Source organism: Muscardinus avellanarius (genome assembly GCF_963383645.1).
Source record: "Muscardinus avellanarius genome assembly, chromosome: 7".
In the NCBI taxonomy this organism is placed as follows: Eukaryota; Metazoa; Chordata; class Mammalia; order Rodentia; family Gliridae; genus Muscardinus; species Muscardinus avellanarius.
Window position 1 is genome coordinate 19,680,490 of NC_137793.1, and position 27,864 is coordinate 19,708,353.

Here is a 27,864-nt window from a genome sequence, read left to right on the forward strand (position 1 = left end):
GTGGGCCATAGAAAGCACAACTGTTACCTGCAAGCTTTTCCCAGTTCACAGGTCTAAGTCATTTTGTGCTTTGCATTCCATTCTGTATGCGGAGAATTTCAAATTGCAGCCTCGAGCTCCCAAGCAATCAGCAAATGTCAAATGTCCCCAGCACAGCAACCAGCTGAGATACTGAGGCACACTGCATGCAGAGTGGAGATTGCATTCTTATTATGTTTAGGGGGGTGGGGAATAGAAAAGGAAAAGCGAAGGAAAGAGGAAAGACGCCTTGCTCCAGCATATTGTCTTCAACTGCTAATAACCGAAGTCATGCTAACACCCGATGGGAAGGACGCTAACTTTATTACCAACCATGCCTCAAATAAATGATGAAGAGCAATCCCTCTAACTTTTCATGAATTTGTTTTGGTACCTAGAATTTTTTTTTCTATGTAGGCTGAACTTCCCCTTGCTTTAAATTGTCTGTTTACTTTAATTAAGCGTCTTCACTGTGCTCTACAACTTGTTGAGCTTGACAAGCACTAATTTACAGTGAGCGTTTCTTTTTCTTTTGCCTTTCTTTTTTGTTTTTGCGACTTTACTTCTCTCATCCTCCCCTGGCAGAGAAACCAGTGAACCACTGACAGGCAACATATTGCTAATCCCAGCTTTCTTTGTGGGGAAGTATCTCAATAAATATAAATCACAATTTCTGAGCTGTCCTGTGAACGGTCTACCTTGTGTCTCTTGACGTTGGCTTCTTCGCATACGTATCCAGATAGGATCTGCTGCTCGCGGAGATGTTGGAAAACTCTCAACCTTCCATCTGCAGTGAAAAGAAAGAAAAGATCCTCTAGGAAATTGATCTGGGGAATGACTGAGTCTTTCTTCTACTGCTTGTACCCTGATTTTAAGTTCCAAACTGTCGTCTGTTCTTTGTGTCTCAGTCCAGATTTTACTTCTCCTAAGAAATTTCCAGTGACCCCCCCCACCTCCGCCCCATTCCCAATCCACCCACAGTTAAGTAAGGTTCCTCTTCCCAGCGCTCCTGGTACCATCTGTTTTTCCATCATAGTGTGTCTTATATCCTACTTAAATTAACTTAGCAATTTAATTTAAATTGACTAGATTGTCAGCTCTCCAAGGAGTGAGATCCTGTCTTACCCATTGTCATATCCCACCTGGCAAATAGTGGTTTCTGGAGACAGAGTCCTCGACTGCAGGTGATTTGAGAGAGCTTTCTGATTCTGGAAGCTGCAGAGAGCTCCCTCTCTTGTGGTGGGGTTAAAGACGGGTCTGTGGAGTCACACCCTGCAAATGTGCATGCCTTACTTAGTTCCAAATAGCGCACGTTCTTAGGCTAAGTGGGGGCACTTGGAGAGTGGCCGGCGAGAATTGACTCTGTGCTGTCTCGTCTATCACCCTCATGCAGAAAAGATCAGGGCCAAGATGCATATTTATGATCTCTGGATGAATGTGCCTTCCCTACCTGCCTACGGGGAGCTCTCCCAAGAGTTCCCCTTGCCATCCACACTTCTCTGCTCTGATGGCTGGAGCTGACTGGGCGGATTGCTATGCTGATGAACCGCTCAGCTACCTGAGCAAATGTTCCAGAGAGCCCTCCAGGGATGTACCCCGCTGTAGAGAAGGATTCCTTCACAGCCAGGGGTGAGCCTCAGCTCTTGTGCAGCCTGGCGGGGTAAGGAAGATGAAAAGACTACAATCTCAGACCTCCCTTTTAGGCCCACCCTCGGGCTGGTGAGACCCCTCAAATTGCCCTTTTTCTCTTCTCCAAGGAAGTTATTCAAACCGAGACCTACAGATCTAAGGTGGGAGGGGTGGGGGGGGGCATCTCTGCACACATTGAAAGAAGGAAACCAAGAAGCTGAACTAAAAGTACTTAAAGGAAAGACGCATTCCCTTAAAATATGCAGATGGAAAACTGACAAGGTTGTCAATGTCACAAGTCACCTTTCTGAGTAAACATTTACCTCTGGGCAAATGCGGGGATGTGTTTCTTTCCGTTTACAAATGACTGGGTATGCAAATGTAGGGGGTGAGAGCTGTGCCCCAGAATGTGAAGTTGTCTTCTTTCATCTATCCATAACGAGGAACAAGCAGGAATCTGTCAGCAAAGGCAGCCTGGGCTTGATTTGTGCTTTCCGAATAAAGGGGATTTCAGTGTTAAATCTGCCAGCTGGTTTTGTGCCTAAGTATTACATCAGTCTCTTGTATGATCTTGCATCCTGTGTAAAATGCAATATTTTGGCCTAATGGGCAGGATTAGCAAGAGCTGGGAAGCCATAAATGAAAGTTTCTTGTTTCTAGAGAGCAAGTTAGAGCTTTTATATTATCTGCCGCAGAGCTCGGTGAATTTAAATGTATCTCTTGGGCTTTGGTAATATTCGTGTTAATGTCAAAATTGATCCTATTGTTATTGAGATGTGTGGGGGTTTTTTTCAGGCCAAAGATGCACAGTGCCGGTTTCCAGGGCTGATGAATATCTGTCTGCACGAGACCCATTCTTTCCCATCTTTTCCCAGAACTGCATGAGGTTATTGTGTATGAGTGGTCCCTGCAGCCGCTATGTGCTGTTCATAGGTCTGCTTTTTTTCTGTAGCTCTCTCATAAATTTAATGGATATTTACCAAGGACCTACTGTGTTCCGGATATTTTGCTTAACTCTGGGAAAGAAGCCACTACTGTTGTGACAGTGAGCCTCAGGATCTGAGCTGTTATCCCATAAAATTCCTACCCAGATGTAAAGGGACAGCAACATAAAGAAGAAGGAATTTGGTGGTATCTGAGCCACCAAAAGGAGTAGGAAGAGAAGGGAGATCAGTGATTATGGGGAGGGACGCCACTAAGGTTAGTAGGTAGCGTAGTGGTATTTAGGCTGAGATGAGATGAGGCCATGCCAGGATCGACAATAATGGGGGAAAGAACTTTCATGGCAAAGGGATTAATATGTGCAAAGATCCTAAACTAGGGAAGAGTTTGACATGTTTCAAGAATTCAATGGAGGTGAGCCTGTCTAGCACACAAAACAAGAGAACAGAGTGGGATGAGATGGAATTAAATAGTATCTGCAAAGATCAGATCATACAGGGCTATGGAACCATGCCAAGGAGCTTATTATTTTATTCTAAGTGCAGTTAGAAGCCACAGAAGGGTGTTACTTCTCTAAAAAGCATATTTTCACGCCCATTTGGATGACTATTATAAAAAAATACAAAGAGAAATAACAAATGTTGCCAAAGATATGGAGAGACTGAAATATTTGTACTTAGCTGAGGGGAGTATAGAATGGTGTACTTTCTGTCAAAATCAGTATGGAGAGTCCTCAAAAAATTATACATGGATTTAACATATGATCTAATTCTTCTTCTGGTATATACTATAGTACATGAAGGCAGAGACACAGGTATTTATACATCTCTGTACATAGCAGCTTTCTTTAAGATAGCTAAAAGATGAAAAACAATCCAAATGTCTGTCAGTAAATAACTGGATAAACAAATGTGGCTTATACATGCAATGGGATATTATTCAGTCTTTAAAAATAAAGGACAAGCCAGGTACCATTGGCACATCTCTGTAATTCCAGTACTTAGAAGACTGAAACAGGAAGATCACAGTTTCAAGCTCAAACTCAGAAACTTAGACCCTGTTTCAAAAGAAAAAAAAAATAAAATAGGGTCAGAGGTATACCTCAGAGGTAAAATGTTCCTGAGTTCAATCCCTAGTACACACGCGTGTGCGCACGCGCACGCACGCACACACACACACAGAGAAAGAAATGGCACTCATACACATGCTGCAATATGGATAATCTTTGAAGATACTGTGCTAATAATCCAGTACAAAAGACAAGTATCACAAGATGCCCTTTTTGCACCTACAGTAGGCAAATTCACTGATTGAAACAGAAAACAGAATGGTGGTTGCCAAGCACTGGAGAGAGGAGGCAGCTCGGAGAGACTGTTTAACGGCACAGTACTGGTTTGGAAAGATGAAAAGTTTTGGTAATGAAGTATGGAAATGGCTGCACAATAATGTACATGTGCTTAAAGCCACTGAAATGTGCACCCAAAACATTATTAGAAAGGGAAATTTTAGGTTGCTAGATTTTCAGACAATTGGACTTTTATTTCTTCTTATTCTAGATAGGAAGAAGGCAAATGAAATGATAGGGAAATCTCAGAGCAAACCATTATTGTAGCCCAGAATCAAGACAGCGGTGCACTCAAAGAATCGGTGCATCCAAGACATGTTTTAGAGGAGAAAAATGACTAAAAAAGAAAAACCTACAGGACTTATTTGCAAGTGGCTCTGTTGTTCTTTGTAGCTTGAACTCTGACACCATCAAAGCCGGTAGACCCCTCTTGTAGGGGTGAAGACCGGCAAGATCCTTTTTGCTGACAGATATGTTTGAGTTGAGGTCTTGGAATGTAACACAGAGAGCTTTATTTTTAAACTCTTCCGTAGTCTTGGGCGGAGGCTAGGAGGGACTGCGGTTGACATGTGCCTATTTGCCTGCAGTGCCATGCAGCCGTCTTAAGCACAGTGTGAACACGGCTTGTCTTGTGATTCGCAGTGATGACTAGCATGTGGCTAGCATTGCTCATTCTCTTCCTTATTAGTAATGCACGTCCTCCATTAGCATCTGCAACTAACTACTCCCTCTCCCCTGTGCGGTGTTGACATTCTTTGTAATGATTTATTATCCAAGCTAAATAACCCTCAATATGAAACAACAAACATGCCTGTGTTTGTGTTTTCCATTTGTTTTGTTTTCTCTTTCTTGCTTCCGCGTAAGTAGATAGTTCTTTATGTGATAATTATGTGGTACGGAAGCAAGCCATGAGAAAGCCCACTAGAAAGGTTAAGAATCTTGGTAAGGTTTATTTTTAAAGAATTGAAAAGCCTCCCAAGTTTAGCAACATTTCACATTTAGGCCTAGGAATTTAAAAAAATAATAATAATGGTAGATTATTAAGAAAATGTTTGTTATGAGCAAACACTCCATATAAAATGTAATGATCCGTGAAAGGGCTACGTTTGGGACTTCCTGTGGAGCCTTCCAAGTCCCTGAAAGTCTCGTTTTATTTATTTGGGATATTTTCACAATGGACTGAGCCATCAGGAGTGCTTCATAGTTAGGAGGGGGTAGAGATTAGAGGCTGAATCCAGAGCGCGTTAGTGAAACTCCCTAGGGTGGATCCCAGCAAGGCCACCGGCTGGGTAGGTGACTTCAGTTCCTCGGTGTCCTCTTCTACAAAGTAGGGACAGTAGTCACGTCTATGTCATGAGATTCTATGTGGATCAAGTAAGATAATAAATGTGAAGTTCTCCAAGAATTATCTTAGGAAAAGCTCACTTAACATCAGTTGTTATTGTCATCAAGAAACTATTCCCATAAGAATGACACTATATATGAAAATAGATACCTAAGGACATTACATAAAAAGAATAGAGAGTTCATTATTTGTGTGAATACACACACACACACACACACACACACACACACACACATATGACAGCAAAACTAATGTAGAGAAAGGGCTTTATAGTAGATGGAGAACTTTCTATCCAGGATAAGGCCTTTTGATATTTTTGTCCTGTTTAATAGAGATTACAAGTCTTAGTCCATTGCCAGGCATGGTGGCGCATGCTTGTCACTTCAGTCCTTGGGAGGCTGAAATAAGAGGAGGATCACAGGTTCAAGGCCAGCCTCAGCAACTTAGTAAAACCCTCTGGAACTTGATCAGACCCTGCTTCAAAAAGAAAAACTAAAAAAAAAAAAAAGGCTGGGAGTGTAGCTCAGAGGTAGAATGCCCCTGGGCTCAATCCCCAATACACACACACACACACACACACACACACACACACACACACATACATTTTGGCCCAGAATTAGTTTAATGTTATGGCAAAGGCACACCTTTATTGACCTTTCTTAGCATCATTGTGCACATTGGAGCCTTTTTATTGGCTAATGTTAATTTCTGTATCCCAACATCACTCACTCTGTATTTCATCCAGTTAGAGTTACCTTACCTGGCTGGCTATGGCAGTTTTGTTTTCTAAAGAATAGAAAACACTAAATTTTGCTGCATTTCCTCTTAAAACCCTAAACAGGTTCCTCTTGCTGCAGACATTTTTCCCCAATAGAAAATTGTTATTGATGTGTTCTAAGTGTCATTTCCATTCAAAGGTAAGAGGCCGCTTCTACTTGCCATTTTTCTAGTGATTTTTTCCTATACTGTGCCTGCAAGACAACACTCTTGGGTTCAATTAAAACATGTATTTAGCCACTGGATTTGCAGAGAGGTGATCAAACTTGAATACTAATACCTGGGCTATTGCCTATGAATACAAGGAGGGTGCCCATGGAGGGATGGTTTTGAAAACAATAGCCAATGAACCCAAGATGCCATGGGGATGATTGCTGCTCAGTACAGGTCTTCAGTTGGATTTTGCTGGATTTTTTGTTTTTAGCAAACACAGCATGTTGCTCATTAGAGTTAAAATTTGACTGTGATTATGTCTACCTGGGAAATTCAAAGCCATCAAAAGTATGTTGCTTTCTGCCTTGCTGCTGCCTAGTGATGCTGTAGGCTAGAGATGGATGTTCCTAGCCACCATTCTTAACACATCGTATCATGATAACAACTAATACAAGTTGAGTTCTTACTGTATGTCAAGCCCTCTACCCCTGGCTGGGAATAGAATAATTACCAAAGGCAGACACCGCTCCAGGCTCAGAGGATATCTATTCCAGGGATTGTGGAGGGGATGATGTTGTCATGTGGACCAGTTGGACAAAACAGTGAAGGCTTAATGAGTAGGAATGAGTAATTCAGGCAAGGAAAGCAAAGTAGGTATGGTTCTGTGGCAGATAGGCCAGGAGAGGAACTGAAAGATTGTGGGTGTCAGGATCCAGGGAAAGAAAGCTATATCCAAAATGAAGCTGGAGAACTGTAAAGAACCAGTCCTGTTAGGCCATGTTAGGAGGTGTGTCTTGACATCTTCTACCAACCTTACTACAATTGTAGGCACTATTGACAATCTCTCCCCCATATTTCAGCCAATGAAAGCTTAAAGTGGTGAAATAACATCATTCTTCACTTAGAAGAGGCAGATATGGGATTTGAACCACAACTTAGGCTTGTGTCCACTGTGTTTGTTTCTGACTAAGATGCATCTCTACCAATTGCATGGTTTAACTCCCAAGGTCATCCTTCAACATCAATGTGGTTTGTCTATGGGGTCTGTTAATAGAAATATGCCCTTGAGTTTCTTTGTATTAAAAAGAAACCAAGCTAATTGCTGGCCAACTAATCAAGGTACACAGATGAACTTGTTAATAGCCATGATTTTCTTTACACTGAGTCCTAGGTCATTAAGGGAGGCTTACAAAGGTCACTTAAGTTTACAAATACTAGGTCAGAGAGAGGATTACAAAGTAATATTTGAGTGCTATTTATCTCAGTGAGCAACCCAGGGATGAGAGAGGATAGTATAACTTCCTTAGCAGGCACTCAGTTGTAAAGCCCAAAAATAAACTTTAAAGAAAACAAAAGTTGGATTATATTCAGAAATAGCTTCAATGTAGTTAAGGAAGGAAAACAATTCTATCTGGTTCAATACAAACAACAAAAAAAAAAAGAGAATAGAAGAGGAAAAGATAAAGACACTGTAAACCTACCTCAGATTCTCTATTTATCTATCTCCCTGTCTTTATCTTTAAAGCCAAACACTTGATATATTAGCAGGGTCCTAAAGAAAATGCCCTCTTTTATCTGTGAAAATTTGGTAATTGCTGCAGGAAGACACTTAGTGACTCATAATATTCATATAATCAGATTAGTCGCGAATCCTACTTCAGCAGAGAATATTGGAGCAATCCAATTTGTGTCTGTTTACCTTGTAAATGTGTGGACTCATTTTCTCATTCATTTTATCTCCATGGCACTCTCAACAAAGCTCCCCCGGTATCCTACAAAACAAGGCAAGCACCAGGTCAAAAAGAAAAGGAGTAGGTCTAAACATTGGGAAAGGAGTGGGGTTTTGGTTAGTAATAGTTCAAACAAGAGAGAGGCACTCACCCGATGGTGCAAAAACGCTGTTGGGCAGTTAACATCTCAATTCGTAGATAACTGTCTCATGACCAGTCCTCTCTGAGCTTGGAGCATATGGCTGTGTCTGATGGCTTCGCTGATTTCACCGGGGAGAGTTTTCTAAGATCTCTATTTGAGGGTAGCCGCTACACAGATGAGTGATACACGGCTGGAATTAATTATTGCTTGCCAAGTTTGAGGATTGATTCATTCTAAAGTCAGAGCCAAAATCTCATCTTAATGCAGAAATGTTTTTTGATTAACTGGATGTAGTTCCCCTTCCTGGACCCTCTAACCCTCTGCCATTTGTACTTCCCTATTAATGGTAGACTATGTATTTGAACACCTTAGTTTGAAATTTGCTTTCTAATTATATAAACACGACGGTGACCATCCATTCTCTGGGGCTAATAATTAAGACCAATCTTACCTTGCAACTCCAGGCTGCCTCCTTTCTGTGAAGGTTTTCTTTCTCCCTGAAATGAAAGTGGCATTTCAGCCATCTGGCATAGGCTTCTGTCAATTAAGGAATCCAATCATATTTTACCCACGTTATTCTGCAAGAATAATGAGCTTGGTCTTTATAAATAAATGTGTGCTCCCTGGAATAGAGGAGTGCCCTCCAGTATTTCTGAACTTTCCTGATAATATATCAAAAAGATATCCTAATAAATGCTAGAATCTCATGGGGAATAGTGGCAGAGATTATGGGTAATAGCTGCCTGTCAGTCCTGGAAGTCTACCTGAAAGGGTGTCAATTGGGTAAGCTTTTTTTCCTGACCAATGTCTCACTTCCAGGACATCTCACTTATAGCTTGATTAACTTTTTTTTTAAGGCAGGATGGCTCTCTATTCGGTTTGGAAGTTATCCCAGCGGGCATTCTCCTAGGTTCCCCTGGGAAAAGGGTATAGGCCAGTGCCTCTCATTTTGTGTTAGGACTTTGAAGTCTGACGTTTTTCAATTACCTGCCAGGCTTGGCATTTTCTTTGAATAAAACACTTACCAAGTATCAGAATCACTTTTCTGCAGTTCCTAATACAAAAAAAGTGCCCTATTAATAGTGTGCTTCATGGAGATGGTCACCATACCAAGTTTAAACCGCAATGGTAGCCAAGTTTGCATGCTAAATAGAATTGGTATCGTATAACCAGAAGAACAAATAAAATGAGTCCCTATTTTCTTTGAAACTACTGAGAGGTCTTTTATTTTGAAATATATTTTACGGAGAAGAAGGCTTCCTAAATATGATTTAATTCTTTTCTTCCCTCCAGAGAAATAGGATTTAAAACTCTGTGCTTGTATCCTCCAGAAATGGTTCAACCAGAGTCAAAATACCACAGCAATGGAAAAGGATGCTGTATTGTTTCAGAGTCAAGATCTGTCTCTCGTGATAAAGAGATTTAAATTCTCCCCATTCACCAAAGTGAAAGCCAATCTGAACTGCGGAATATATTGAAGTGATAGAATACTTTCAAGTTTAGTAGTGTGTGTGTGTGTGTGTGTGTGTGTGTGTGTGTGTGTGTGTGTTCCATAGTTGGAAGTTCAGTTGAAGAAATATGGTTAGACTATTTTGACGATTTTTAACCTGCTTAAATTGGATTTTTTAAAGTGCACAAATTGATGTTCTGCCTACTTGGAGAATGTTTTAAAGATACCAAGACTTCAAAGAAAAACAGTGAGAGTAAATCAGATGCAAACATTCCTGCATCCATCCTAGTTAAATTAGTTTAGGATTTCCCAGGGCAATGCTAAATTAAAATGATGCTCAGGCAACAGGACAAGTACCACTGGTAATCATCTTTTTTGTTGAGGGTGGGGGGTCAGGGGCTAGTAACAGAGAGAAAGAAAGATGCTAATACCTTGTAGGAATCGCTAAATGACATCAACTTCATAGACATTGTCTAAGGATAGAACTGAGAATTCTTAATGCCCCTGCTACTGTCATGGAAAATTGTGCCAGTTTCTGGTCCCTTGAAATTTGGAATGTCAGGTGGCCTTTCTTGCCCTTGCTAATCTTCCCCACTTTCCTATTTGGTCATCAGATATCTTTCTCTATCTTACTACAGGGTAAATTAGGTCTCAAAAACAGCAACGTGTTTTAGACACAATATCAGCTCCAGAAGCTGAGAGCAGGTTTTTTTTTTTAAATGAAACCAGAGAGATGGAGTGATCTGCTTGATAATAAAGCTTAGCTTTAATGCCAGCTCCATGCTGTTACAGCATATTACTAAACAGCAAGAAATGTGGCACAGATGTTGTGGCGGCCATATTTTACACCATCCAAAAGGTCATGTCGCTTGTTATTACATTCAGAATCAATATTAAGTGAGCGTTCCAAATTTCAGCTGTCAGTTGAATTTATTGCTGCAAAGCAAAGCTGAAGGGTTCTCGACTGTGATTCAAGCAAGCTAACAAATTAACTAATATAAGGGCATGCCTAGAAGAAGCAGGTGACCACATGCTAACAGCAAAAGCTGGGTTCTTACATAGCTGCAAGAAAGGGCTGTTCCAACTGCCAATCAGAAACAATTGCATCTCCACAGTGGAATGGAATGGGCTGGAGGAAGTCTCAGGTAGATGAGATACCCTGAGGGCAGTTGTAGTGTATTTACATATCTCTATATTATCTATCTATCATCTATCTATCTATCTATCTATCTATCTATCTATCTATCTTCAGGTTCATAGTAAGTATACCTTAGGCATTGCTTGCACTGTATTGCACCAGGGTCTGGCCATCTTTGGCCATCTAGCCTTACTCCATAGTCTTCTTAAATCTTAGTCATGGATATACTGAAGAAATGGGAACTGGACTTTCTTAGTCATCTCAGTGTGAATCATCAGTCTCAACAGTACATGAAAGAGAGTCTCTAGAAGAGTGACAGACTATCTAATAGATGCCCCTCCATTTGACCCACATGTATACACTGCCTCCACCCTCCATCACCCAGTGCCCAATATGGTTTAGTAAGGAAAATTTGTGGTGAATTCCAAGTTCATGTTAAGAAACCAAAGGTTATAGCCAATCATCGATCAAAGGGGGTACCCAGAGACTCAGGCATGCCACCCCAGGGTAAGCTGCACAGAATGGTTGGTAGGGAGAACAGAGGCAGATCATTAGGAACAGTCAGCAGGCTCTGAGTCCAAAATTAATTTTCAAGCATATCTTTAAAACCATCTATGTCTGTGATCGATCTCAGCACATCTGTTAAATACTGAAGGCTGCCTGAGTAGCTCCTAGTCCAGGGCTTATGGGAGGTATCTTTGGGCATGAAAGCGAGAAGAAAGGCCTTGTGGGCCCCTGCCCAAAGGAATGTCTCTCTTGCAAATTCCCAGCCACAGTTGGAAAAAATCTCCGGAGACTGTGATCAGATGAGCAAGTTCAAGCTGCTGGTCTCACAGGACCAGGGATTCTCATGTCCTTCCTGACAAAAGCAGCACTCACTTTGGGGTCTTTCCTTTTATCCTGCCTTCTGTTACAAGTGCCAGTTGTGATTTTTAATTGACTTTACTAAGAGAGTTGAGGGGGCAAAAATCGGTAATTCTAGTAAATAAGTACTTCAGTCAAGGACTATTCATTATTCAAGATTCAATAAACATTTTTTGAGTGCCTACTCTGGGCACGTTCAATGTTCATTCAGTGCTCAGGGATAAAAGATAAATAAGTCACAGTCCGCATCCTTAAGAACTAGGGGAGAAGTAGGCATATACAAGGAAATACAATGTGGTCTAACAGTATGGAGTTTAACTCTGTTACCTTAGACCCAGCAGGTTTAGTTCTAGGAATTTATCCAAGGAAATGGTGCACAAAATTATATTGAAATGGATATTAATCGTATCACAGTGACTGACAGCTAAGTAGGTACTCAATGACTATTTATTGAATAAATACTATTATGAATATTTACAAGAGCAGAAATGGGGAATTCTACTTGTGCAACAAAGAGTATTGTTTAAATATGACATCTACAGATTAAAACACTTTGGAGGAATATTTTGCAATAAAATAAAACTACTTATTGGCATAGAGAAGATTTCCTCAATATATTGCTAAGAGAAAGCTGCTTATAAAGCCATGTGCATAATATAACTTTCGTTCTGTGAAAAGAAAAAATTCGTGTGTGTGTGTGTGTGTGTGTGTGTGTGTGTGTGTGTGTGTAAAGAGAAATATTCTTTTACTGCATGGCTAAACCAAGTGATCGATGGTTTAACTGAAAAAGTAAAGCAAAGATCCACAAAAATCAAACCATACAGAGTCAAACATTTTGTTTTGACACAAATGTAGAAAAGCCGGGGTTTTATCATTGTTTTTGTTGTTTTCTTTGTGTTTTTGAGGGTTTTTTTTTTTCCTTCTCAATAATCTTAACTTGCACTGGTCTTCAGGGAAAAGCTAACTTTCTCTTGGAGTGTGCGATCATTTCTTTCTTGAATAAAACTCTCCCATTGGGCAGCTTCTGTGATTTGCTATTTCAACTCTATAAAATAGAGCGAGGAATTAAAAGGCTTGGGAAGGAGCCTGAATCCTGAATCCTTCTAGATGTTTACATGTTCCCCATCAATTTTTCAAGTTGTACCCATACCTAATTTGACAGCATTGTTTGTAGCAATTTGCATGCATTGAATTTTTTCAAAGCACTGAACTTAAGAAAATGCTTTGTTTTTACAGTATTTTATTGGTTCATGCTATATTTAACTGAATTGTGAAATTAGATTAAAGTACAACTGGCATAAATAGGTTTGAGAATAAACACAATTTCTGGAAGTGGGAGGGGGAGGATTATTAAGTAGCAGATAGTAGCCTATGAGCTGCATGATATGGATGTGTGTGTATATTTTCAGCAAGTGTAAATGAATCTAACAAATCAGTCAAATAAAAGTCAATTAAAAAAAGCTTTGGGGATGTAGATTAGCAGGGAGAGAGAAGAGTGGAGTGACAGAAAAATAGACCACAGTGGTAATAATGCTTATCTCTGGAAGGAAATTTGTATTCAGTAATAAACTCATTGTAAAAATTTTATTACTCAAACTCCTTATAATGAGTAACTGTATTTTATAAGCAAATTATTCATTTAATTAATTAATTTTAAAATAAATATTCAAAATAAAAGATGCAATGTGCCAAGCACTGTGTTGTCAGTTACAGTGTTTAAGAGGTAATAGAGCTGGGCGTAATGGTACAGGCCTGTAATCCTGGGACTTGGGAAGCAAAGACAGGAAAATTGCAGGTCCATGACCATCCTCCACTATTTAGCAAGGCCCTAACCAACCTAGTAAGACCCTGTTTCCAAAATAAAAAGAAAATAGGTCTGGGGGTGTAGCTCAGAGGTATGATGTCCCTGAGTTCAATTCCCAGTAACCTCTAACAAAAAAAGGACATGATAAAACAAATTTGTTAACAATTTTCTTTGCATTTGGCCTTCCTGGCTTCGAATCTCAGCTTGGACACATTTTTATGTCTGACTCTGGAAGTTCACTTGGAATGTTCTAGAGTACCCCTTTTTATGTAACTGTAAAACCGTAATAGTAGTAATAGTGACAGTGGTCATAGAATCTAATAGCCAGGGGTCATGAAAAGCAAACAATTATAGCAAGACTTCAGAGGAGGGCTTGATGGGTTGGGTGCTCCTATGTTACCTAGGTCTTCTTCACCACGACATTTTTTTTTACATCTTTAAGGGGCTTAATTTCTGAACTCTGAGCCAGAGCTTAATTCTATATAGCATCCACAGGAAACCATGCAAGGATATAATGATTAAGCGAAAGCATCTCTGTGTGTTTGGTGCTGTGAACCAGTGGCTGGCATACTCTGACCCATGGGCTGCCTCTAACTCATCACCTGCGTTTGTAAATAAAGTTTTGCTGGGACACATCCTTGCCATTTGTGTCTGTGTTGGCTATGGTTTGGCAGCAGAGTGTTGCCCCAGAGACCACTTGGGTTGCAAAGGCTGACACACCTAGTCTCTAGCCTTCTGTAGAAAGAACAGACCAGACTCTGCTGCAGGGGTTTCATCAAGGTAGTATTCTTGTAGACTGGAGAAAAAAGAGGAGGTTTTATGTGGTAGAAAGAAGATTTTATAAGGTAGGAGGAAGAGGATGCTCAGATATAACCCCATGTCATGTATGCATGGATATGGCTGAAACCAACCAGAACTGTGTATGCAGAGGAGTCTTAAAAATATTAGTCTGGCTGAGTGGGGTAAAGACCGATATAAAGCTCTTTGTCAAGAGCAGCAAAGGTACTGTGTGTCTAGTATGTTGGGCAACAGGGAGCCATTATGGGCTGTCGAGCAGGACAAACATCCACATAACGTGGCTTGAAGGAGATTATGTGACAGTAGTGTGCAAGGGGATTGTAGAAGCCAAACCCGTAACCGGGGAGTAAATGGGTACCCGTTACAGTAATGCAGCCATGAGGAAATAGGGTCTCAGCAAGAGAGGTGGTGCGAAAGAATAGGAAATTAAGTTTCATATAGTTCTGTAATCCTTATAAGAACTATTTTCCACATTCTCACAAAGAAAACACTGCAGGTTTCTTCCCTGGAAACAGGCACAGTTAGTATATAGTCAACAGCAGAATTTATCTGCATTAGCAGAATAGCACAGTTCTTTCTAAAAAGGGAATTAATAATAATAACTCCAAAATGAGATACTTAATCTGAATAAACACCTAGAATAGAATCACAGTACCTTTCTTTAAATGGTAGGTGTGCCTGGTTATATGGGAGAGGGTGCTGCTCAGGTTTGGCATGAGGATACAACTTTAAAACTGTTTAATTCCATCTGGATACATCCCACGATGGGAATATCTTCTCTTGCTGGTTATCACCGAATGATCTGACTTGTTCTCAACTTAGCCCTCGGCTAATGGTGTAAGTGGCGTTAACACATATCAGGCTGTCACCCAGAGCTTAGGGTTTCTTTAGAATCCTTTATTGTGGTACAGAGCATCATCATGGTAATGAGGCGGAAGGAAGAGCATTCTCATCCTCAATACAAAGTAAAAAGCAAAGCATGCAGCGTACAACTCTTTAAACACCAAGCTAAGTGTCAGCAGTGGGTGGCAGCTCTGCCTGGGGCTGGAGGGATCTTCATGGCGCATCTCTGAAGTCCTCTGTGAACTGCAGAAGCCTCTATTGACAGAAGGTCTTTGGCAACTGGCAACCAAGAAACAGCCCAACTGCAGAGATGATTTTAGAAGAAATATTCACTGTCCTGCTAACCAAGAACCTCTCCTGAATTCAAGGAGTGTTCCAGTCAGCATTCTTGGCAGCTATAATCTAAATTTTGACCATGTAACTTAAAGAAGACTTATTTTCTTACCATTTCAAGCTCAGTCCATGTGAGGCTGGGGACCATGGATCTTAGGACATGGTGACAGGAAGTGGAGAGATGGGGACCATGTAGACAAAGCTCCTCACATCATGGAGGACAAAAGCAAGAAAAAGAGCAGGGAGCAGAGGAATCAAAATAATCTCCAAGGGCACACCCCAGGGACCCACATCCAGCCATACCCTACCAGCTTCCTGGGTACCATCCAAGTAAATCCAATACAATGGATGTATTTACTGCTGGGATGATAACCTTCATGATGCCACTACATCAACCCTGAAATATGAATAGATAAGCTCTTCAGGGGATATTTTATATCTAACTGTAAGCGGGGCCTTGGTGGGTTGAGGGAGTAGCTGTTCCTCAGTGGCTGAGCCATGCATCCTGAGATCCCAAAATGTACTTTCATGGAGTCTAAAATCTCACAAAGTTGGGCAGGCACTTACTCTGTGGCCTCTGTTGGAAAATGTGGATATATTATTTTTTATTGTCCTACATGCCATGACTTTGTGAGGACCTGCTCTTGCCTTTGTAGTCTTGGCACCCATTCATGTATAATAACATAAACTAGGGCAAAAGTATTTGGAAAAAAAAAACTGAGTTTGGGGCGATGAATCAACCAATGGCCTTCCTATTGATGTTGGAGTCAGATAATGTACCAGAAGAAATGGGACACAGAGAGGAGGTCTTCTTGAAGTGCTTTATAAGCCCAAATATGACAGTCACCTGCTACAGGTGACTACTCACAAATTTCATTCTCTTCCCTGCACAACTCTACAGATGATCGCCTCCAGCTGGGGCTGCGGTACTGGGAGAAGGGAGGAGAGGGAAGAATTCATAGCCACCTTCAAAATTTTGAGACATCCTTCTGTGTTCCAGGAAGGCCAGGGCCATGTTCCTCTTGCCTCATAGCATCTGTCAAATCTTCTAAATTTAGGATTCAGGGCAGAGATTAGGGTACAATTTCCTTAAGCTAGGAACGAATATGCCTGGTGACACTCCAGGCTGAGTGCAGGTGGTTCATAAACACAGCATTAAGAAATGTTGAATCACACAGCAAGAACATTTTTGCCACTTTTCCTCTTCAGTCTCTTTATGATGTCAAGGAGAAAGCCTCCAGCTGAGCCTAGCATGGCTTACTTTGTAATTCAGTCCATCCTCATTTAAAAAATAATGGTAGTGGGAGGAGTCTAGGGATTGAACAGGAAGATGCTCTATCACTGAAATATAGCCTTAGACCTTTTTTTTCTTTTCCTTTTGAAACAGGGTCTTACTAAATTTCTTTTTTTTTATATTTTATTTTATTTTTTAACAATTCTTTTTGTTGAAAATAAATAGTATACATTTAAACTATATTTGGTGCCCTCTTCCCCCCGCCCCTGTTATCCCTTCCCCTCTCCCACCAGTGGTTGACCAGGTTAACCATGTCGTGTTCATAATTTTACGCATGTTCAGATGTAGACCCTCATTAATCAAGATCAGCCTTCCTCCTCTCCTATCTTGCTGTCTTCAAACCTGTGATCCTCCTGCTTCAGCCTTCCAAGTACTGGCACTACAGGTATGCATCATTACACTTTGCTAATCCTCATTCTTTGTGGAATTTGTCATTGCAAATTTGCCAACTTGATAAAATTTACTTGGAACCTGCAAATCAAAAACAAATGTCAGTCTGGGGCAGTGGTGTATGCCTGTAATCTCAGTACTTGGAAGGCAAAGACAGGAGGATTGTGAATTTGAAGCCAGCCTCAGTAACTTGGTGAGTCCCTCAGCAGTTTAGCAAGACCTTGTCTCAAAATGAAATTGAAATAGGGCTGAGGCTGTGTAACTCAGGTAAAATGGCCCTAGTACCACAAAACAAAAACAAACATCCAAAGGAATTCTATAGTCATTTGTGGACACACCAGAATAGAGAAAATTTGAGTCACCCTAAATACATATTCCCAGCCAAGACTAAGCAGGGCAACTCTACCTGTTCGTCATGTGCTGTGGACAAGTGTCTTTCCATGGTCTGTATGATGCCACTTTTTCAATTTTGTGCTATTGGTTGATGATTTTGCTGCTTTGAAGGCCCCTGAGTGTATTGCTCACGGGCTATCTGGCCTTCCTTAGCCTAGGCAGGCATGATGTGCCTCAGGGAGAAAATACATGTGTTGGCTATACTTTGTTCAGGTACAGTTCAGTGTTAATGAATCACCCATCAATGAATATTAAATAAGGTATCTTTAAACAGAAACACACATAAAGCAATGCTACATATTAATCAGCCTTGTGAAGAGACTCATAGGAACCCAGCCCTGTGCTTTCTTGGGTGCAATGGTTCAATATTCTCTAATTTAATGCTCATAGTAGGCCACTTTAGAAAACATAACTACCAAGATTAACAAGTGACTGTACTTTTATAATTGTCCAGCAATTCCATTTACATAAAAATTTGTCAGTACTTGTGTTTCACCTTACTTAATTTTTTTCCTATTTTGTGTTATTTCTTTCTGCTTCTGCCTTCTCTTTATGGCATAAATAATATTGTAAGGTTTCCCTGTGTTATGAAACAGTGATGAACATTTTTCAAATACACTTATTTAGATGAGATAACTGAGTTGAATTTAAAAAGTAAATATTAAGTGAAGTATAATACAAAGACTAAGGTACTAGTGCCAAAAATAGTACTCTAGAGAAAGTAGTCATCTCCCTTCTTACAGTCTCCTTAGAGTATAATTCAATAGTCAAGAGCAAGTTGGCTGGAGGTAGTCTGACTTAATTGCTAAGGATACAGGAATAAATGAAGGTGATCAACTGGTGTGTGGCCATTCTGTATTTGAATCAAAGGCCTTAAAGATCTTAGAACTTAGAAAAATCATGGAAAAGATTAGTTTTCTATATCAGCTCTCTGTTTTGTTAGAATTAACAGCAGGCTTTTAAATTCCAGGTAGTAACATAGTTTATCATTCTTGGTCTTTAAAACAGGATTTAGCCGGGCATGGTGGTGCACATTTGTAATCCCTGTGCTTGGGAGGCTGAGACAGGAGGATAGCACGGGTTCGAAGCCAGCCTCAGCTAGTTAGTGAGGTTCTCAGCAACTTAGTGAGACCCTGTTTCCAAATAAGATATAAAAAAGTTCTGGGAGTATAGCTTGGAGGTAGAAAGCCTCTGGGTTCCACCCCAGTACCACCAAAAAAAAAAAAAAAAACCAGGATTTAACCCGGGTATGGTGGTGCACACTTGTAATCCTAGTACTTGGGAGACTGAGATAGGAGGATCGAGGGTTTGAAGAAGAGAGCCTCAGCTACTTAGTGAGGCCCTTTGCAATGTAGTGAGACCCTGTTTCAAATTAAAGAATAAAAAACAGGGCTGAGAAGCCAGGCGTGGTGGCACACATTTGTAATCCCAGCATTTGGGAGGCTGAGACCGGAGGATGGCGGTTCGTGGACAGCCTCAGCTACTTAGTGAGGCTCTTTGCAACTCAGTGAGATCCTATTTCAAAATAAAGAATAAAAAAGAAATAGGACTGAGGGTGTACCTCCAAGGTTAAAAAAAAAAAAAAGCCCTTGGGTTCAATCCCCAGTATCAAAAAGACAAAACAAAATAGGATTTGGCTAATGGCCCATGCAAGCCAGTCCTCCTCCATCCAGCAGAGACACCTGCTTGCAGGCCTGAGAAGATGGAAGAGGCTGGCCCTGTGCTCAGAGGTCATGGGTATCATGTCCAGCCTTTGCATACCACATCATGCTTCCTCCACTTTGCTGCACACGTAAGAGAAGGCAGGATTCTGGCACTTGGAGCAAACGATGTAAAAACAACAACAAAAAAAAAAAAGTAAGAGGGACCAGTCAGACTGAAAAAGAGAGCAATTAAAGAGACAAAAAGTCCCCTTAGCTGCCTTTTGGGTACTTTTTTGATCTTTTCACCAAGGAATTAGTGGCTTTTCATTTTCCCCACCTCAGCTTAAAATACTGCTTGCAGAAAAAGAAAGGAACATTACGGAAGGCTGCTTTGGATTAAAAAGCAAATGTAGGTGAGTCAATCACACGGCTGTCAGATTCCATGAACCCTGGGCTGCTCGCCTGGCCGGGCGGTGAGGCTCGTCCCCCCACCCACAATCTGTGGCTTTTATTCGCCTTATTTCTAATCATCAGGGGCAGGCCTCTGCTTGGCTCACATTTCTCATGATCATTTAACCAACTCGCTGCTCCCGGGGCTTAAAAACAAGGGAGTGGTTGCTTCATTTTCAAAGCTGAGGAAAAGGACGGTGCTTTTGAGTCTGAGCGAAGGCTCCATTTCTGTACTCACCACAGAAGATGAGGCATTGATCGGCTCCCCCTGAAGACGGGCTTTTTTTTCTTCTCTTTTGTTTTTGTTTGTTTGTGTTTTTCTCCATCCCCCCCCCCCCCACAGGACTGCAGTGTTCGTCGATACAGACACCGGCTTCAGCCCACCCTGCAAGTCCAAGGAGAAAGGGCCAAGTGTTAGTCTGGGAGATCTCGTGGGCCAGCCTGTGAGCGGCGTGGGGCAGAAGGGGCCGTGTTGGTGGATGACCACTGGCCGCTGCAGGGCAGACCCAGGCGGCACTAGCAGCGGTTTCCACCACTGGGAAACAGAGTACAACATTTCAGAGCGAAGGGTTTCTGAACCCCGGTTTAACAAGTCCTCCGCAGCTCCAGTTCCAATCCTCAGGAAACTCGTTAATGCAGTTAGATGCCACGGTGGTGTGCACTTAAGACAGAGAAAGTGCAGCCACTCTTTAGTGTCCGAGATGCCAAAGCGGCTCCTCCATTCATTAGCCTAGCCTCCTGCTTTATATTGACCTTATAGAGATGCTTCTGGCCTTCGGGGAACTAATAGAGGCATGGTTCCAAATCATTCTGCTGTTTCTGTTGTTACAAAGCTGTCAAGCAGTATTTGCCTACTAGGAAACTACTTGGCCACCATGAGCAATCACATCGATTAAACAAGGCACTCATCAAGTTTAGGGGTGCAGTGTGTCCCAAATACTAATATGACTTAATGAGTCTCTGTGCCTGAGAAGAGAGTTGAGGGATTCTGGAAGTAACTGAGGCAGAGCTGACGGGGATATATATGGGTAACCCGGTGAGTTTTTCTGCAACTAAATTCAGGGCTGATTCAATCCAGATCAGTGGACACGGAGCCAGGGATGTCGAGGTGGCTTCAATAGTTATAATCATGGGTACAAGTTATTTTCTTATCCAAATTCACTCCATCGCCAAACAATTTAGACTTTGGATAAACTGCTTTATCTTTAAAAGCCCCACTTTCTCCTGCCTTGGAGTAGAAAAATAGTAGTGACAACCTGAAGATATTTGTTTTGATTTTTCTTTTTCTTTTTTGGTAGGGGAATAAATAGAACAATGTGTGTGACTATGATTGACACAGAGTCTGGCTCACAGAAGGTGCACAGTAAAAGCTTTCTGCTACCTCTCCCCCCCCCCTTTTTCCCTCTCCTTCCTTCCTTCCTTGTGGTTTGATCATTTGAGACAGGAATGTGTTTTTTTTTATGGAAATCATCCACCCTTCCATTTCAGGCTGATTTGCATATTAAATAATGTGAACCTTAAATGTGATCATGTATATAAGGTTTGGTCAAGGGATAACAGAGCACCTGCCTTCCAGAAGTTTACATTCCTAGCAGTGTCTGCTCACCTGTTTTTAACCTTCTCCAGCATATGGAGTTATATGCCTTTCAGGTGCCAAAGATATATAAAACCATGTTTTCCTCCCAGCCAGCCAGTGAATATAAGCCTTTTCTCATTTGCATTTGTCATTGTAATTCTTTTGTTCCAAAAAGGGGTGAAAAGAAGGTTAAAAGGGATGTCATCCTCTGGAAAGAAATATCAAAATGTATACCGGTATCTCTTCAGAGCATCACACAAAATTGAGAGTTTGTATTATTTGGGTTTCAATTCAAGGTAGAAAATCTAACATACTAGCAACGAATGATTTGTGACTCCTACTCAATTTATTCAACTCCAAAGTATTTCAATAAATCTGGGAATTCATCTATATCCTGTTAAATTAAGTTTTTTCCCATTTTGAAGGAAATACTGCCAAATTGATAAAGTCTTTTGAATTATTCTCTCTAAATATACTTAATCTTCATTAATGCAGCCCTGCATGGTATTTTGAGCCAATCTGAAGTAACAGAAAAAAATTTTCACATATCTAATTCTTAAAATAGACAGAATTTCTTTTTTTCCTACTACACAGTCTGCCAAGGCATGTATGTACAGAGATTTTAGGCACATACAGAATTTTTCCCTCCCAGTCTCCTAGCCTATGTTTTATCCTAACCCAACCTCGTTGCTGGATAGCACATGATGTCATTTAATGTAGTCACTGAATTTATTTCACCTCTTTTTCCCAGGGTGCCATGGGAGGATGTCAACTAGCCATTAATATGCAGTTCATTTGTTGAAAATTGTTTTAGAAGAGTTTCTTTCTTTCCTTTCTTTTCCCTCTTTTCTTTGCTGATGTAGCTAATGAAACCATCTGCATTTCAATTCCAAGGCTTCCTGACTTAGGACCTGGAGAGTAGCTAACAACACACAATTGATTTCCAACCCTGCAGGAAAAGGGGAAATAAGAGAGAAGTCAGATGGATTGATCGCTGAGATACAGGCCCTGTGGGATGCTTCGATATCATCCATGTCTTGAATGTATGCACAATTCCCTCATCAATAGAAAAATCCCCAGGATAGTAACTTTATAGAGTCCATATAAGCAGGTGCGCTAACCCCATGGTTCACCCCTCTTCAGGTCTGCCTGGCCGTAATAAAATGTCATATGTACAAATATAGACAAAGAAATTGCAAACTCAGATGTTTACAAGTACCAGCCAGGTAGGCTGATGTAAAATAATAAATGTGACACCACTGACCTTTTACCTCATCGGAACCCCTGCTTGCTTACTTTTTCTTATAAAGCATGATGTGGGTTGGTGGGGAGTTCCTAAACCACATTCATGGGGGCAGCTTTGTCTTACAACCTTTCATTGGGGGACCCTGAATTAATCACATCCTCATTTGCAGAAGATGGATCTCAAGACACAAGACATAAACCCTTTTACTCTATGAGTCAAACTCAGAGAGCTTCAAATTTCTTACATGATTTTGTCCCCAATGCCATGTTTCAAGTTCAACGTCTAGCTTTGGAAAATCTGCTTCTAATGCCTCTGGTACCAAGCCCCTGTGGAATGCTGCCATTTGAAGTATTAGAATTCTCTCTCTTACATACAACAGCACTTGAGCTCCCGCTGGATTGGGCAAAAGTGAATGGGGAATTCATTGCCTCATATAACTGAGAAGAACAGGGAAATTTTAGCTGAAGCAGTGGCTGGCGCTGGATTTTCACACACACCCTTTAAGATACACCCTCTCTATCTCTTGGTTCCATTTTCTCTGTCACCCTTCTCAGGAAAATGCCCCCTTGAGATGGCAAGAGATTTTCCAGGAGATCTTGGCTTAAGGACCACCTGTTATATAACCCAACCCACTGGTATAGTAGAGCACCTTTTTCTTTATCACTACAAACTACACACTAAAATTGAGTCGCATTGCAATAGCTCGGATCATGTGCTCTTTCTTTCCTGAGCCAATTGTTGGGGCCAAGAGAAAGAAAGAAACTGATCAGCCCAGAAGTGGAGTTTTCCATTGAGCCTTGTGGCATAGGAATCAGCAGTAAAAGACCAAGATGCTGTTCAAAAGAAAAGAAGGGAACAAGGCAGGAAAAATCAATAGACAGCAATCATGTTTCCTTTCCCACTCCATTCAGAGCCTGCTCCTCCCACCTGGAAGCTTTAGCATGGGGCTTAAGTGTCTGATGTTTATAGGACCATGTCTCAGAGTGCTCTGAATCTATCAAAAGATACAAACTCAGGACCGGTAGTTTGCAGGGATTCGAAGGCAAAAGGTGAAACCTTTCTTGTTATTTTTCTCCACTCTTTTCTCTAACATACTTTACTGAGCACTTATTAAGTACCAGGTACTTTGCTAGGAATCAAGCATTTGCAAATACCAAGCTCTTTCCTAAAATATAATAAAGCCCGTGGCCTCGTTTTATTCATACCACAGTCTTGCAAAGCAAGTGACTGACAAGCATCCTCAAGGGAGAGATAAGGAGCATCTGTAGTTCAGGGTTCTAAACTGGGTTCTAGGAAGCCATTAAACTCCACCTGTGGGAGAGGACCTGGGAGTCTAGCGAGGTAAATCACCAGGACATGCCCTGTCTCAAACAGAGTGCTTCTTTTGTCAGGCTTACATTTTTAAATTCAGCATACTAATTAATTTTTAAGGCATTGGTGCTTAACTTTTTCCCCCTAAAAAATCACTTAGCAAGTAATTAGGTGATTTTACTGCTCATACAATTGCAAATGACAGAACTCTAATAACTTAAAAAAAGGGGGGGAATGTATTGACTGAGATGATAGAGGAGTCCGTGCCTGATTGAATCCTTGGCAGGTTTGCGTCTTTTGCTTCCTTCTGCTCAAGAGAGATGGATATCTACCATGATTTCTCCTCTCACTTTGTTTAGAGTCTGTCTGCCTCTCCCACCAGGCAACTCGAGGTGTTCACTCTGCCTTACAGTGATCTCAGAAGAGAAAAAGCTTTTCTTTCTAGCACTCCAAAAAAAACACCCTATCATGAAGTCACCTTGGTTCTGTTTGACCTCACCTGCAGAGCACACCTATCCTTGATCTCTTTGGCCAAAGGAATATCATGTTTTTCTTTGACTATGGCAGAATCAGGTGCCCACCTATGCACCTAGGAATGAAGGCCACCCTCAAGAACCCTGAGTACCAAAAGTGTGGGTGAGATGGTCCTCCTACTTAGAACCAAGGGATTGCTGGTGATGAGAAGCAGGTGAGAATCCATATGCCCGCCATCATTTTAAGTAGAGCTGGAGTCACTATGTGGACCTCTAATTGCAAATTAATGCTCTTCTTGAAAGATTAGGTTGCCTCTCTTTTGTCCTTGATATGTCTTTTTAAATGATTGCTTTAGTGTTAAGTTTATGTTGAATTATTTCAAGATCGCCACATCAATTAATGGTAGATTCATGTCGGCAGGGATTTCGTATTGCCTAAAGTGGATAGATCTAATTTACTATAGTATTTAAGGAGATGTATGGGGAGTGATTATAGATCTTAGTTTTAATGTCAGAAGATGGATTATATCCTTACTACCATTCAGTTTCTTGTGTGTGGCTTTGGGCCTGTTGTTTTACCCCAGTCTCTTCCTTCAGTGCCTCTTTGTGAGAGGGAATTGAAATCATGTGATACATAAAAAGTCTTAGCAAAATACCTAGCTTAAGGGAAGAGTTTTTTTTTTCTATTTTTCAAATGAAAAAAATATAATATTTAAAGGATCCTACCTCCAAGGTATGAAATTCCTTGCACCATGTGAAGGAGGGACTAATTCACGGTAATCTATGAACACATCTCCTCAATTAAATCTCTTTCATAAAGAAGAAGATGCCTGATTTATAATGCATTAGTGTGATGTCAGCATTATCAGTAATTGTTGACAGCATATGCAAGCTACCATGAAATGCTGAACAAGACTTTGGAAATAAGGGAAATATCTAGGTCCTCTGAGAGTCCAAGTGGTAGAACTCATCACAAAGTGTGTTTTCAACAACACATATGTTACAGTTATTTATTATTTAAGGCAATGCCAGTTTTCCAACAGAAAACCTAGATGCCCTGTGAATTAGGGAAAAAAAGTATATCTCACTCCTATCACAGTCCAGTAGCCAAAGGTGCAGCCTTCCCCTTTACTGGGCAGAGCTCTGCCTCCTTAGGCCACCAGCATCCTCTCTGTTCAGTTGTGGCAAAGGTACGCTGCCTCTTAATTACTCAAATCAGAGTGGTATATATCACATCCTCCACATTCCCAGTCAAGCAGCCCTTCCAAGATGGAGGTGAAGCTGAGAAATGAAGTCCCAGCAAAAGTTGTTCATAATGAAGGTTGGAGGCTTAAAACCTTTGTGCATCAAGCTGACTACATCAGCCTCAGCTCTCTGCCCAGCTCCTTCACCCAGTACTGGGATGTATGATTCTTTATGGGGGTTGGGGTGGAGGGTTAACTGGGGACTAAACCCAGGTACATTCTGCCTCCAAGCTTCACTCTAAGTTCCTGAGGCTGGCCTAGAACCTGTGATCCTACTGTCTCAGGCTCCCAAGTACTGAAATTATAGAGGTGCGTCACTGTGCCTGGCTTGTGATCTATGATTCTTAACAGGATCTTGCGTGTCTTTCGGCATTCCATACTATACACAACACAGTAACTGGTTAATGTTCCTAATTAAATGAAGGAATTAATGAAACAAACTGACAAATAATCAGAATAGGCCTCAAAAATAATACCCAATAGTAGTATTTAGCACAAAGCCTGAGACATAACACATACTTAATAAATGTTAAATAGCATTATTTTTTAATTGTAATTAGCCATGTATTCATACTTTTAGAAATTTTAAAGGTGACTTGATCCCATTATAATTAACAGATAAGGACATAATATCAAGGAGTTCGGGTTTCTCATTGCCTGGTTTCTTGGTTAAACTTCTATCTCAGCTCTTTGAGTGTACTTTTTGTTATTAACAGACAAATAAAAGGCAGTCTTTAAAAATGAAAAAGATATGATGGAGCCATGCCCTGGCTTTGATGCCATGCAGAGCCTCCGTTTGTGTCAACGTGATTTCTCTGCTTGGATTGATGGCAGAATACAGCCTGTTTCTAAGACTGGTTAAAGCAGGGCACAAAAGAATCACACTGGCCGGCTCCACAGCTGGCAAAAAATGGGAGAGATTAAGCTGGTGAAAGAAACTGTTAATACAGACCAGAAAATTTTTAAGCTAAAAAAAGGAACATGCCCACTGAAATTCTGAAAGCAAAAGTTTTATTTGGGTAAAGCGATGTTCGACTCTGCATGATTCCGACTTAGAAAATGCACACGCTTGCCTTCTCCGACTGCCAGAACATCATTTTTTTTTAAACACAGAGGGACCAAAATAGAGAGGGGAATAATGGGTTTTCAGATAGTCCAAAAGCAGACCCACATGAACCCTCAAGTGCCTGGACCCTTCAGAGTAGAGAAGAGAGACACAGTTCCTATAACCCCCTCTGTCCCAGGGCTGTCTCACCAGCTTACAGCATCCCAGTGGAATTTGGGACTTGCAGGTTGGGCAAATGTTGTCTGGAAATACAGCTTCTCGATCGCACCCTTTCCGCATGGGACACGGGGCATTTCTCCATCAAAGGCAGAGCAGACACTCATTGACCACATAGATTTCCCACCTTTGTCACCCAGTGAAAAATGTACTTTCTCCTTTCATTTCTCACCCCAGCCCCTAGAACAAGGTTAAAAATCTCATGGTCGTCATGTCTCTGCACAGGTTTGCATGTCTCTGTGCCCATGCTTTATCAATTACTGCCCTCAAGGATATGTTCTGCATGGATTGGAAACCTCCAGGCATATAAGCATAGAGTCCCTGTAATATCCTTAGAATTTATCTTGCAAAGCATGATATCTTTAATAAACAATCTCCAGTGGTGATTTAGCCAGCATGATTTGGCTTTTTTCATACTTTTTATTTTTCTTTAGTGCATTAAAAATCCCCAAAACAGAGACTATGTTTTATTATGTGTGCACTTTTATATATCTCTGCATTTTATGTTTATCTCTTACATAAGATAATATGTAAGTAATCCACAGCATGTGTAGCAAAATGCTGGAATTTACATACAGTAAATTCTTAGTAAATATGTGTTGAATAAATGAATGAATGATTCAGTGATTGCCTGGCACACAGGGGAAATAAATTGGAACACCAGATATAGTCAGTGGGTCCCAAAGTTGACAATAAGGAATCAAGAAGAGTTGCAGTCTTGATTTCATCCTTACTTACCATTTATAGGAATAAACCTGTTCTGTGTGACCCACACCGTGCTTTAGATTAAATGAAGTAGACATGATTAAAAATAAAGCAGATGCCAAGTTTTCCAGTTGCTTAGGAAATATCAAAGAGCCTGCCCTCTAAATCACACTGCCTAGAACCCCAAAGTCATGTCCAGTGCTTGACAGGTCACCTTTCAGGTGAAATATACACATGCCAGGGAGCCACACTCTCCAATTCTCCATTGTTTCCTCCAACCGGAAGGACCAATGTCACATGCCGTTTGTCACCAAGCTTGAAATATTGTGTTTCTTCTGATGGAGATGAGCAGAATTCTTATCCCCATGCCTCTCTCAAAAGTGGACAGATGAAAAGCAGGCCAATAGGACTGTATAACCAACATAATCACATAACCAACCTCACTCATTCCCTTAACCTGCCTACGTCTTCCAGGCATATGAGTTTGCAGACCTTGTCTTAAGCAAATTATAGTAGCCCTGAGGCTTTATTGTGGGTTCTTCTCAA

General features: G+C 40.9%; 1 protein-coding gene across 7 annotated transcripts in view; it reads left to right on the forward strand.

Annotated features, from left to right (window-relative positions):
• The window catches only part of TENM2 (teneurin transmembrane protein 2), a gene marked incomplete at both ends in the record, with an annotated part of 986,019 nt that overhangs the window by 496,376 nt on the left and 461,779 nt on the right, over positions 1-27,864 (forward strand). The gene's annotated exons all lie outside the window — the stretch shown is intronic.